General features: G+C 45.3%; 1 protein-coding gene across 7 annotated transcripts in view; it reads left to right on the forward strand.

The window, feature by feature from the left end:
• The first annotated feature begins 1,015 nt into the window (after positions 1–1,015).
• PLEKHA1 (pleckstrin homology domain containing A1) overlaps positions 1,016–13,847 on the forward strand; it is a 136,759-nt gene continuing 123,927 nt past the window's right edge. For 4 of the 7 annotated variants that reach the window (XM_033942136.1, XM_033942140.1, XM_033942141.1 and 1 more), the window contains exon 1: positions 1,141–1,290. The gene's annotated coding sequence lies outside the window, so the exon portion shown is untranslated. Of the gene's footprint in view, positions 1,291–1,339; positions 1,466–13,847 lie in introns of those variants that run through there. The other 3 variants (XM_033942137.1, XM_033942144.1, XM_033942138.1) reach the window with 3 other exon arrangements.

Consider the following 13,847-nt stretch of genomic DNA (forward strand, 5'->3'; position numbering starts at 1 on the left):
ATGAGAAAAGACCTTAGAGACTACTGCACTACTATAGAGGGATAAAAGTAGTCGGTCATGTTTCGATCATAGGTCAAACACTCTCATAATGCCACAAAAACTTTAAAGTTGTTTTAAACAATATGAATAAGCAGTGCAATCTTAATGAGAATAAACTTAGTAGAAAGGCCACAACAGACGCCAGCACCGGATGTTTAAAGCCCTATGGGGCCTCCGTTTCACCATCTTCAGGAGCAATGCTGTTGTACCTTCAAGAGAAAATGAAAAATGTGATGAACAGATTGTTGTATTTTAAAACTTGCTTCAAACGAAAGCAGAAACACTCCTTTGGTTCTCAACCGGCTTTCAAAGCGTCTATTTAAACCTCTCAGTGCAGTTTGCCGCCAATAGTGCATTATTTAACCCTCGCTGCTGCCCCATTACCCCTCTCCTCAAGTCACTTCATTGGCTCCCTATCCTTCATCTCTCCCCCCCCCCTCCAATCTGCACTCTGCTCATCTGAACCCTTCTCCTCTACTGTCAACTCCAGACTCCATCCCTTCTACGTCAGGCTTTGTCAGCACCAATATCTGCCTTATCATTCCCTGTGTCACTTAATGCCCCCATTACCCCAGGCCCAGGACAGACAGGAAAAAAATGCCCGAGTACCTGAATAAATGAATGCAAAGCACTCTGAGCTCCCCTGGGAGAACCAAAAAATCCATTGAGCAATGTGTCTTGACTAGATTGTAAGCTCTTTGGAGCAGGGACTGTCTCTTCTCTGTTTTGACGTCAGGGGAAACCCAGCCCCGTCTTGGCACCCGCACATGCGTGGAGGCCATGGCGGGGGAGGGGCTTTTAGGAAGTGATCCCCTTTCCTGACGTTATACCCTCCCCCCTCTTCCTCTCTTTTTAATGATGGAGTTATTAACTTTCCTCTCCCCCTATAATCATTTATTTTGAACCTGGGGCTCGTCGACGAATTAAACAAAGGTGGCCACGTGCTCTCGCGCTCTCCAACTGCCTCCGTTTCCCTCTGAGCCTATGAGAAGCACGGGATCGGCACGTGCAGCGACGGAGCTGCGCGCGCCGACCAGGCGTGTCCCGTGACGTCGTCGGCCCGCGCATTTCAACGGAGTCAGTCGAGGAGGACTCTAGGTGCGCGAGCGGTTCTTTCCCAGCAAGCCACGCCTTCGTCTCAGGTAACGCTTTCGATTGGCCAGCGGCCCCTTCCTCCTCCGACGTCACTTCCTGCTTCCGGCGAGGCGGGGCGGCGTTAGCGAGAAAGGCGGAGGCGGCGGGCGAGCTGAGGTAGGCGCTTGAAGGGAGGGAGGGGAGACCGAGCGCGCGCGCACCCCCCCACCCTCCCCCGCAGCTGCGTCGAGCCTCCTCCGTTTTCCCTGGGTGGGTCCGCCGGAGGGGGCGAGGCAGCAACGGTCACCCGTGGACTCCGCCCTTCACTTCTCCTGCCCCGAAGAGCTTACAGGCTAGTTAAGCCTTGGCTCCTTAACCCTCACCTCTATCCATGACAACCGTGTCTCTTTCGATTGTAAGCTCTTCGGAGCAGGGACTGTCTTCTTTGTCACTCTCTACAGCGCTGCATATGTATAGAAATAATTTATAGTAGTAGCAGTCAAGGTGGACAAACTGTACAAGAAGGTGCATCTAGACATTGTGATCAGGAGGAGAAATTCCAGCCCCCTCCCCCCTATACACACTGCTCTCTGACCCTGGGCAAGTCACTTAATCCCCCCCACCATTGCCCCAGGTATATTAAATAAATTGTGAGCACACCAGGACAGAGAGGGAAGATGCTTGAAGGTCCCAATCCCTTCCCCTTGCCTCTGTCCTGGCTGCTGAGAGAAGCAGAAGCTCCTGATTTCTATAGAAGGTTCCATGGGTGAAGAGCTTATGTGCACGGCAGAAGAGTGGGACTTGGGTGTGAATGAATGTGATGATCTTAAGGTAACCAAACAGGTTGAAAAGGTGATGGCGAAAGCTAGAAGGATGCTAGGTTGCATAGGGAGAGGTATTGCCAGTAGCTAAAAAGGAGGAATTGATGCCCCTGTATAAAACTTTGGTGAGACCACATTTAGAATATTGTGTACAATTCTGGAGGCCGCACCTTCAAAAAGATATAAAAAGGATGGAGTCGGTCCAGAGGAAGGCTGCTAAAATGGTGTGTGGTCTTCATCATAAGGTGTATGGGGACAGACTTAAAGATCTCAATCTGTATACTTTGGAGGAAAGGTGGGAGAGGGGAGATATGATAGAGATGTTTAAATACCTACGTAATATAATGAAAGGAAACTACAACGAGAGGGCATAGGATGAAGTTAAGAGGTGATAGGCTCCGGAGTAATCTGAGGAAATACTTTTTTTACAGAAAGGGTGGTAGATGCATGGAACAGTCTCCCAAAAGAGGTGGTGGAGACAGAGACTGTGTCTGAATTTAAAAGGGCCTAGGATAGGCAGGTGGGATCTCTCGAAGAGAGAATGGTTACTGCGGATGGGCAGACTGGATGGGCCTTTTGGCCTTTATCTGCCATCAGGTTTCTATGTTTCTATATTCAAGAGGGCCTGGGATAGGCACGTGGGATCTCTCGGAGAGAGAAAGAGAGAATGGTTACTGCGGATGGGCAGACTGGATGGGCCATTTGGCCTTTATCTGCCATCAGGTTTCTATGTTTCTATATTCAAGAGGGCCTGGGATAGGCACGTGGGATCTCTCGGAGAGAGAAAGAGAGAATGGTTACTGCGGATGGGCAGACTGGATGGGCCATTTGGCCTTTATCTGCCATCAGGTTTCTATGTTTCTATATTCAAGAGGGCCTGGGATAGGCACGTGGGATCTCTCGGAGAGAGAAAGAGAGAATGGTTACTGCGGATGGGCAGACTGGATGGGCCATTTGGCTTTTATCTGCCATCAGGTTGCTATGTTTCTATATTCAAGAGGGCCTGGGATAGGCACGTGGGATCTCTCGGAGAGAGAAAGAGAGAATGGTTACTGTGGATGGGCAGACTGGATGGGCCATTTGGCCTTTATCTGCCATTAGGTTTCTATCTTTCCACAGAAACTCAGCAATATCCTTGCACGGGGAAGGTTGAGGCTCTGAACACCACCTTCACAGGCTTCATTCACTTAAACATTTTTCTTCTGAGGAAAATTGAGTCTTCAAATCACATTGCCTAAACTGCTGTCTTACTTCAGTCTGTCATATGCTTACATTTTTCAAACAAAGACGTGTGGATTCAGAAAAACAAATCAAAATCATCCATTCATTAAACACACACATGATCTTTTTCAACAATCTTAAAAGAGAGATACTTAATCTCTTAAAATTTTTATTGTGGCTAATTTAGAATTTTTCTTGGTATGCCAGTTGCTAGTGACAAACCCCTCCAGCACCTCTAATCTTCACTTGAGATCCATGATATGTTACTATTCATTTTGCTGGTCTGCCTGTACTTTATAAAACTCCGCAACCACCTTCAGTGGCACACAGATTGTCTTGCTGAAATTTACACCTGTTCCTAAGAAAAAGTGTGTGTACTTGCATGAATATATTAAAATACATATTTATTGACTTCTATTCCGCCCTAATCGTTCAGCTCTATGCAGATTATAATAAGTACCATATTTTTTTTCTCCATAAGACGTACTTTTTACCCCTCAAAAGTGGGTGGAAATAAGGGTGCGTCTTATGGGGTGAATACCACAACCCCTTCCCCCAGTACCTTTTTCTACTTCCCTTGCTTGGGCACTTCCCTTGCTTGGCACTTCCCTTGTTTGGCAGCTGCGGCAGCGAGAGGCAGAGCGGCGAACAAGGCAGGCGTGCTTCTCATGTGCCTGCTTGGTTCCGTGCCGTCACATGAATGGCTGTCGTCAGTTCTTGCAAGAACTGATGGCAACCATTCACGCAGCGGCGCAGGACCAGGCAGGCGCACTAGAAGCTCATGCCTGCCTTGTTCGTCACTCTGCTTCTCGCTACCGGGAGTCCAAAAAAGTCGCTGCCGCATCCATCCAGCAAAAGAAGTACCGGGAGTAGAAAAAGGTACCGGGGGGAGTACATAAATGTATGGGGGGCCCTACCGGTATTTAAAAATAGTACACGGGGGGGGGGGGGGCAGTATGGAGGGGAGTACAAAAAAGTACAGAGAGCCCTGCCGGGATTTTAAAAAGGTGTGGGCTTGCATTATGCCTGCCTGCCCCTACCTGTATGCCAGCCGCTAGGCCGGCCTGCCTTGTGCCCTGTCCCTACCTGCATGCCAGCCATTAGGCCTGCCTTGTACCCTGTCCCTACCTGCCTGCCCTGCGCTTTGTCCCTGCTTGCTAGCTACTGCCTGCCCTGCGCCCTGTCCCGGCCTACCACTGGACCACCAGAGGGGGGACAGGGTACAGAGCCTGGCAGGGAGGGGGGGACAGGGTTCAGAGCTTAGCAAGGAGTGCGCAGATGTTGACCGATGATGTCACACGCATATGTGTGATTTCATCATGTCGATGTCTGCGCAATCTCAGAGGCCCTCCAGATGCAGCCCTGAACTCGGGGACCTTCCAAAACCCGGGCAAACTGCCAGATTTTAGAAATTTCTTCATCTGATAATTTTAAATTTCTGTATAAAGAGGAGGAGAGGCGTCGGTGCCAGACACCTTCTTTTGTGGCATACCCAGAATCTCACTGCAGCATACAGTTTGAGATGCACTGATCTATGGTGCTCTCTAATACTTTTAGTGCGGGTTCTAGTGGGTAAGTTATGGAGTTAATTTTTATATTGGTTGCTGTAAATTATCATTCTCTATTAATAGGAATCTGGTTTTTTCTGAGTTTAGTTTTAGTCTATGGTCCTTCATCCAGGATTCTATTATTTTAAAGATACCTTGCATTGTTTTGGTTATTTAGTGAGTCTCCAACTGGTAGAAAGATAGTGATATCGTCTGCATAACTATATGAAACTGCTTATTGTACTCCACATAGAATTTCAGGATATGCGGAATATAAATTTTTTAAATAAACAAAATTAATAAATATGCTTATTTTGTCCAAGAGGCAGCTGAGGGAGGCAAGGTTGAACAGTATTGATGACAATGGTGAACCCTGCTGAATGCCACAGGGGTTTGACCAGGCTTCTGATACTCTTTCCATAGTTTTAACCCGATATTTTGTGGTTTGAAGGAATCCTTGAAGTCACATGTACACCCTTCGTGTTATGCTTATTGCTTCTAGTACTGGTATCTGTAATATAATTTATAGAATGCATACATACAACAGCCCCTCATCAGTTCCACCCAACAAGGAAAGCCTATGCACAGCCTGTTAAAAGTAGGTTAATTCTTGCTGTGTTCTTGCTTTGTGGATATATATTCTATATGTACAATTTTATAAGAATTGTGCTTTACAAATTGAAAAACCATTATTAAAATTGCTCTTTAGAAGTTAAGAAAAAATAAAAACTGTAAAAGTAGTAACAAGTAGGGGGATCCAAGATGATCAGGGATATTCTACTTTGAGCAGAGCTCCTTCTTTGACTCCAATTTTGACTTGAGTATTTTTTTTTTTTTTTAAGATGAGTGAGATGAGGATTTCCCAGTGAAGCCTCTCCTTTTACCCTTTTGCTGAATCACTTTGTGCTGTCAGTTGCCAGATAAACATTGTTGTCTTTGATGCAGCATGGCTTGGGAGCATCTGCTGTGGTTTCGCTAAGCCTGGAAGAATACTGTGTACTGCCATGGGGTTGTCAGTTTGCAAGAGTTTCAGCATTGCAATTTGTGCTGGAAGGATCATTGCTGGGAGGAGTACCTGTGATGGTCCCTTATAGGTTCGGAGATTGTTCCTGGGAGAGCAAGTGATGTACAGTTGGGAGGCTACCTTGCTTTTCTAGCATTTGTTGTGAAGAGCCTCCAGTTGTACTGATGGCACAGCTAGTCACCCGACTAATACAATCAGTGTAGATGGTGAAACAGGCAAACAGTGTGGACAGCTGTTGCCACACTCGAGAAACCTTTCTCCTAAAATGTGATTTCTAATGAGCAAGTGAAAGCCCAGGAGCAATAGTATTTATTTTATTTTCTATACCGTTCTCCTAGGGCAGTTAGGTTTTCAGGATTTCCCCAATGAATATTTATGAGATCTATTTGCATGCACTACTTTCAATGCATATTCATTGGGGAAATCCTGAAAATCCGACTGGAATATGGCTCTCGAGGACCGGAGTTCCCTACCCTTGTCCTAGGGGATCTCAGAACAGTTTGCATGAATTTATTCAGGTGCTCAAGCCTTTTTTCCCTGTCTGTACTTTGGGTAATGGGGTGATTAAATGACTTGCCCAGGGTCACAAGTAGCAGTGTAGGTTTGAACCCACAACCTCAGGGTGCTGAGGCTGTAGCTTTAGCCTCTGCGCCACCCTCTCCCCCAAAGCAAAAAGTTCAGCGAACATGGATTTGTGAAGCTTAAATACAATTCTTGGATTTTCCTTCAAGATTGATTTATTTTCCATTCATTTGATATACAGTATCGCCAAAATGGCATCTAGGCAGTTTACAAAGGAGAAAAAGAAAAATGCTTAGAGGAGCGCTAGAGGAATAGCAGAAAGAAAGAAGGGAAGAATAAAGAGAAGATTTGAGCAATTTCTTAAAGACAGAGGAGATGTATCTTGAGTATTCCAGAGTTGAAGTCCAACATAAGCAGAAGCACAAGTTGAGTCCTATCTAATGAGGATAAGGGAAAGTGTGCATAAAAGTATCCATTGTGATGAGCGAAGGCGTAAGGACAAATTAATATCTGCAGGAGAATCGGAAAAGGCACTGTGATTTGAATTTGTGCTCTTAAGTCTCCTTTGTCATTGAAGGCTATGCCGAGTGTGTGATTTAGACATTCTCAAGGTCTTTGTGAAGTCCATTTCTTCCATTTACAAGCATGTACTGTCTTGTGGGTAGGAGTGAGGTCTGACTAGTAATAATGGAGAAGTCCAAGAAAGTCTCTGCTTGTTTGGCTGACTTTGCTACCTGGATGTCCTGCCTTCATCTGAAACTAAATATGTTCAAGACTGAGCTGCTCCTCTTTCCACCTAAATCCTCTGCTCCTCCTCCTTTCTCCATCTCGGTAAATAATACTGTCATTGTTTGTCTCCTCTGCTCGCAACCTTGGAGTCATCTTCGATTCTGTCCTCTCATTTGCTTTGTATATTCAACAAGCTGCTAAGACCTGTTGCTTCTATCTCCTTAATATCACCAAAATTCGCCCCTTCTTCTCTGAACACACTACCCGGACCCTTGTCAGATTTCAAGTTTATTAAGTTTGTTGTACACGCAATATCAAATACTTCAATGCGTATGACAACAAAAAAATTGGGAGACAAAACAATTTGTGCAAGTAAACATACAATGTATGTACACAAGTAATTAGCGATACATAAGGGAAGAGGGGTGAACTACAATCTTTAAGGAAAGTAAAAATACATTTAAGGAAAAAACATCATCAGGAGGATAATGAAGAATGTTTTACAAATATGGCTAAGCCAAAAAAAGGATGGGGGAGGTTGTGACCTATACATAAGGTCTGGTTAAAATTAGGTATTTGAGCCTGGGATTTATGATAGATAAATTATCAAATGCGTCTTTGTACAGGTAGCATTTTAATGTGCTTTTAAATTTTTCTAACAAGGTTTCTCCACGTAAGTAGATTAGTAAATTGTTCCAAAGCTGGGGTACTATGACTGTAAAAATCGTAGCTCTTCTGGTACCTATTATTTTTAAAGAAGGGATAGTCAGCAAATGCTGTTCTGTTGATCTTAGAGTCCTGACTGGAGAGTGTGGTATCAAAAAACGATGTAGAAATGTTGGTTTGTTGGATTTTGAAGGTTATCAGTGCAGTTTTATAGATTATTCTGTGTGAAATTGGTAACCAGTGTGCTTTTCGTAGAAGAAGTGTGACATGATCATATTTTTTGGAGTTAGTAATAATTTTTATTGCTGTATTTTGTATAATTTGTAGTCTTCTTATTTCTTTCCGAGTTATGCCATGATACAATGTATTGCAATAATCCAGCCTAGAAATAACCAAAGAATGAATTAGAATATTAAGAGCGTCTGGTTTGAAGACTTTGGATCGAGATCTAATGAGACGTAACTTATAGAAACAGTTTTTAACTACTGAACTAATCTGATCATGAAAAGAAAATTCTTGGTCTAATAATACTCCTAGTATTTTTGTCGTTGTTACTTTTTGTAATGGGAAATTGTCTAAGAGGATTTGTGATGAGAATGTAAGATCCTTTTTCCATGGAAAAAAAACATTATTGAAGATTTGGTTGCGTTCAGGGCCAATATGTTGTCTTTAAGCCATTGACTTATTTGTTTTAACTTATTATTTATTTATTATCTCATTGGAATCAGCTATATTTAATGGATTCAAAAGCTGGATGTCATCCAATGGATTGACTTAAAGTGAGGAGTGGCGACAAGAAAATATTAAATAAAAGAAAGGACAAGATTGAGCCTTGAGGGATACCATAAGAGTTTGTATAGTTGTTTGATGATGAATTGTTGAAAATAACTTTGGCTGATCTATCTTGAAAATATGATTTAAACCAGTTTAGCACTTGGTCATAAATGCCAATGGAAGTCAGTCTCTTGAAATGATGGTCAATGATATCAAATGCAGCAGATAGATCAAGTGAGATCAGGAGGACAGATTTATGGTGATCTAGGTGGTATTGGATATTGGTTGTACAACCTATCATAGAGTGTTCTGTTGAGTGATTAGATCTGAAGCCTGTCTGATTAGGATGTAATGTATGTGTTTTTTTCTACAAAGTTGCTTACATGATTGAAAACAACCTTTTCTATTAATTTAGCGATAAAGGGTAGATTGGCTATGGGTCGGTAATATGACTCAATTGCAATTGAGTCTTTAGGATTTTTTATTATTGGACGGATGATTGCTTCTTTAAATTCTTTCGGTATAAATCATGTGGTTAAGCTATTTTCAATCATTGTCTGAATAAAGGGACCAAAGATGGAAAAAAAAGGAGAGATTGAGTTAGAGCCTGTGCCTTTGATGTTAATATTTTGTAAGAGTCATTTAAAGTCCTCTAGGTTTGGTATTTGAAAATTGGCATACTTTGAAATAGGTCCAAGCTCTCGTAACCTCACGCTTAGATTACTGCAATATCCTCGTAACTGGTATCCCTCAGTGTCGCCTCTCCCCCATGCAATCTGCAAAACTGCTGCACAACTCATCTTCTACCAACCTCGCTAAGCTCACATCACCCCTCTCCTTAAGTCTGCAAAACACCAATCCTGAGCTCCCCCTTAAAAGGGGAGGGGCCAACGGCGCTCAGCCGTTTGGCGAGCGTCGAAGGCGAGCATGCCTTTGCGAAGGGCCTTAAAAAGAGACGATTCACTGCAAAGAAGAAACACTAGGGAAGGACACCTACACAGGCAAGTACCACAAGGGCAACAGGATAGAGAAACAGTAGATAAAGAACCACAGAAGACACACAAGCAACAAGCAAGTAAGGGTAGCAGGTGAGGGACCTCACAGTAACATAGGGACAATACATAAGGAAACAGGGAGAAGCCACTTCAGACAGCAGACCGGCAAGTGGACAACAATGGAAGCAGCAGACAGAAGCAGGATGTTGAGCTACCCAGTTTTCTGCACCGTTTGCCATATGTATGACTACCTCCCCTCTGGGAGACGGTCTTAGTATGCATTCGATGCAAGTTAGACTCCTGGAAGGCAGAATACTGGAACTAGAAGCACTTCGAGCAGTGGAGGTGGAGGACAGAGAGGCAGAAAACTTCAAGATAGAGGAAACCATTGAGGAAGAAGTCCGGGAATTAGAGAAGTTCATCGAGGAGGCATACAGGGAGGCCATGGAAAATCACCAGCAACAGTGGAACTGCCAAGATACACCTACAGTGAGTGAGGACCACCTGGAGGACAACCACAAGGAAGAAATGGATAACACAGCAGCGACACCTGGAAACAGCGGCGGGAACCCACAGGAATACGAGTCTGGTGCAAGCCAATGCCAGGATTAGGGAAGATGGAAGTGCACAGAGGACACGGACCTACGGCTGGAGAGATGGACACACACCGGGGACATAGACGTGTGGCGGGAGAGACAAGAGAAGATAGAGAGGACAGTGATCAGCATGGGGGACAAGTTGACGGCCACATAGTGGGAGGAATACAGGATCAGCTGGTGACCTGCCTACCGGGAGCCAAGATAGAAGATATAGTGAGCCGCATCGACAGGATCATCAACAGCGTGGAAGAGGAAGATACGGCGGTGGTGATCCATGTGGGAACAAACAACATGGGCAACAGGAACTACAGCAGGGAAGTACTGAAGGACCAGTTCCGGATGCTAGGAGAGAAGCTGAAGACCAGAACGCTGAGGGTAGCGTTCTCGGAGATCCTGCCAATACCCAGGGACGATGAGAAGATGCAGATGGAGCTGCAAGCAGTCAACGCGTGGATGAGGCACTGGTGTGAGGAAGAAGGATTCCACTTTGTGCAACTGGAAGGAAGGAAGGACTCCACCTCAGCGGAGATGGAACAAGGTTACTTGCAAGCAACATCAAGCGATAAATTGAGAAGTTTTTAAACTAGGAAGAAAGGGAAAGCCAACAGTTCACCAAAAGTCGATGGTTCGGGAACCGGTATACCCAGAGGATACCGTGCAGGAAGATTGCGAGGAAGACTCACCAGATCATAGGCAAGGCAGAAATCCTGACAGATCGAAAGGGACACGAGGGGAGGAAATGCAAGAAAGTAACAGGCCGCAAACTCAAGTGTATGTACACAAACGCAAGGAGCCTAAGGAATAAGATGGGGGAATTGGAAGCTATGGCACGAAAAGATAACCTTGACATCATCAGCATCACGGAAACATGGTGGAACGAGGAAAACATCTGGGACACTATGCTACCAGGATACAAGCTATACCGCAAAGACAGAGTGGATCAAAGAGGTGGGGGTATTGCCCTATACATCAAAGAGAAAATTGAGTCTACCAGAGAGAACACGCCGGAAACGAAAAATAAGGTAGAGTATGGGCCAAAATTCCGGGAACAAATGGAACGGAAACGAAGATCAGCATCTACTATTGACCCCCAGGGCAGTCCGACGAAACTGATGGAGAATTGACGGACAAGATTAAACGCAACTGCAAGGGAGGCAACGCAGTTATCATGGGCAACTTCAATTATCCGGGGATAGGCTGGAGCCTAGGCACCTCCAGCTATGGTAGGGAGACCAAATTCCTGAATGCTGTAGGCGATTGCTTCCTGGAACAAATTTTCAAGGAAAATACGAGAGGAAATGCAATTCTGGACTTAACTCTAAATGGACTATGAGAACTGGCGCAAGGTGTAGAAGTAGAAGTGACGCGAGGAAGCAGTGATCACAATATGATTCACTTCAACCTGGACATGGGGGCAAAACATTGATCTAGAACAACGGCCACGGCACTGAACTTCTGAAAAGGGAATTATGAAGGGATGAGACGAATGTTGGAGAAGAAGATAAAGAAGAGGATAAGCACTGTAAAAACGCTAGAGCGAGTATGGTCCCTTTTTAAGGACACAGTCACTGAGAGCAAAATCTATACCGCATTTCAACAAGGGATCCAAGAGGAAAAAGAACAAGGAACTGGCGTGGCTCACTGTAACGGTAAAGGAAGCAATCAGAGGCAAAAACTGGAAAAAGCACAAACAGCATCAAAGAAGGTGCCATAAGGCAGTGATAGGGGCCAAAAGAGACTACGAGGAAAAAATAGCCAAGGAGGCGATAAACTTCAAGCTATGCTTTCGATATATTAAGGGGAAACGACCCGCGAAGGAAGTGGTGGGGCCGTTGGATGACCATGGAATAATGGGAGTGCTAAAGGAGGACAAAGCCATCGCTGACAAACTGAACACATTTTTTGCATCTATTTACTGAAGAGGATATACACAACACACCGAAAGCCAATAGGCTATACGCAGGAAACGATGACGGGAAACTAACTGGGTTGACGGGAAGGATTCCGGAAGACTGGAAAGTGGCGAATGTTACTCCGATCTTCAAGAAAGGGAAGATCTGTGAAACTACAGACCGGTGAGTCTGACCTCGGTACCGGGAAACATGGTAGAGGCGCTGATAAAGGACCACATCATTGACTGCCTTAACGGACACAATCTGATGAGGACCAGCCAGCACGGCTTCATCAAAGGAAGATCTTGCTTGACGAACTTGCTGCACTTCTTTGAGGGAGTTAACAGGCAGATAGACAAGGGTGACCCGGTCGACATTGTATATCTGGATTTTCAGAAGGTGTTCGACAAGGTCCCACATGAACGACTACTTCGAAAAATTGCGAACCATGGAATCGAGGGTGAAATACTCATGTGGATTAAAAACTGGTTGGCGGATAGGAAGCAGAGAGTGGGGGTAAATGGACAATACTTGGACTGGAAAAGTGTCATGAATGGAGTGCTGCAGGGTTCGGTGCTTGGACCCGTGCTCTTCAACATATTTATAAACGACCTGGAAATTGGTACGACGAGCGAGGTGATAAAATTTGCAGACAATACGAAGTTATTCAGAGTAGTGAAGATGCAGAAGACCTACAACGTGACATAAACACGCTTGAGAAATGAGCTGCAAAATAGCAAATGAGGTTTAACGTGGATAAGTGTAAGGTGATGCATGTCGGTAACAAACATCTTATACACGCATTCAGGATGTCTGGTGCAGTACCCGGAGAGCCCCCCCAGAAAAGAGCCTTGGGAGTACTGGTCGACAAGTCGATGAAGCCGTCCGCATAATGTGCCGTGGCGGCAAAAAGAGCGAACAGAATGCTGGGGATGATTAAGAAGGGGATCACGAATAGATCGGAGAAGGTTATCATGCCACTATACCGGGCCATGATTCGCCCCCACCTGGAATGTTGTGGTCAGCACTGGTCGCCGTACTTGAGGAAGGACATGGTACTACTCAAAAGGATCCAGAGAAGAGCGATTAAATTGGTTAAGGGCCTGGAGGAGTTGCCGTACAGTGAGAGATTAGAGAAACTGGGCCTCTTCTCCCTTGAAAAGAGGAGACTTGAGAGAGGACATGATCAAAACATTCAAGATAATGAAGGGAATAGACTTAGTACCGTGTTTCCCTCATTATAGGACCTCCTCCTTTAGTAAGACACCCCCCTTTTTTTCCCCACCTGGGAAATATAAGGCCCCCCCCCCGAAAATAAGGCACTATTTGGCAAGCATGTCTTGGCGATCCAGAGTACTGGTACAGTACTGTATGCATGGTCACACAACTTCCTGCTTCCGCTGTCCAGGAAAACAAGCCCAGGAACAGCCTCTGTACACCGAGGCCCTGATTCTCCAAAAGTGCGTCCCGATTTTAGGCAGCTGTAGACGTCCTACAGCTGTCTAATCAGCCAATCGGGATACACGTTTTTAAAAAAAAAATGCTCCCCAGGCAGGCCGCCCGGGAGAGGCGTCCTATACTAAACGCCGATTCTGTAACCGGCGTCTTTAGAGAATCGGGTTAAATTAGACGCGGCCGCTATACTTATGGCAGCAAGGGATCTCCCTGCTGCAATATGTATAGCGGCCGCGGTTGTTGCGGCCGCCTGTCCCATCACCGACAGGAGAATGCCTAACTCCTGTCGGAACCCCTCCCCCCCAAACTCGTAATCGCCGACAGGAGGATGCCCAACTGCTCCTATCGGAACCCCGGACCCCCCTCCCCCCCAAACTCGTAATCGCTGACAGGAGGATGCCCAACTCCTCCTGCCGGAAAGCCCAATGACCCCCCGCCCCAATTAATCTCCCTCCCCCAACTAACCTTTCAATGTTGGTCAGCTGGACG

The sequence above is a fragment of the Geotrypetes seraphini genome, chromosome 4 (genome assembly GCF_902459505.1).
Source record: "Geotrypetes seraphini chromosome 4, aGeoSer1.1, whole genome shotgun sequence".
NCBI lineage: Eukaryota > Metazoa > Chordata > Amphibia > Gymnophiona > Dermophiidae > Geotrypetes > Geotrypetes seraphini.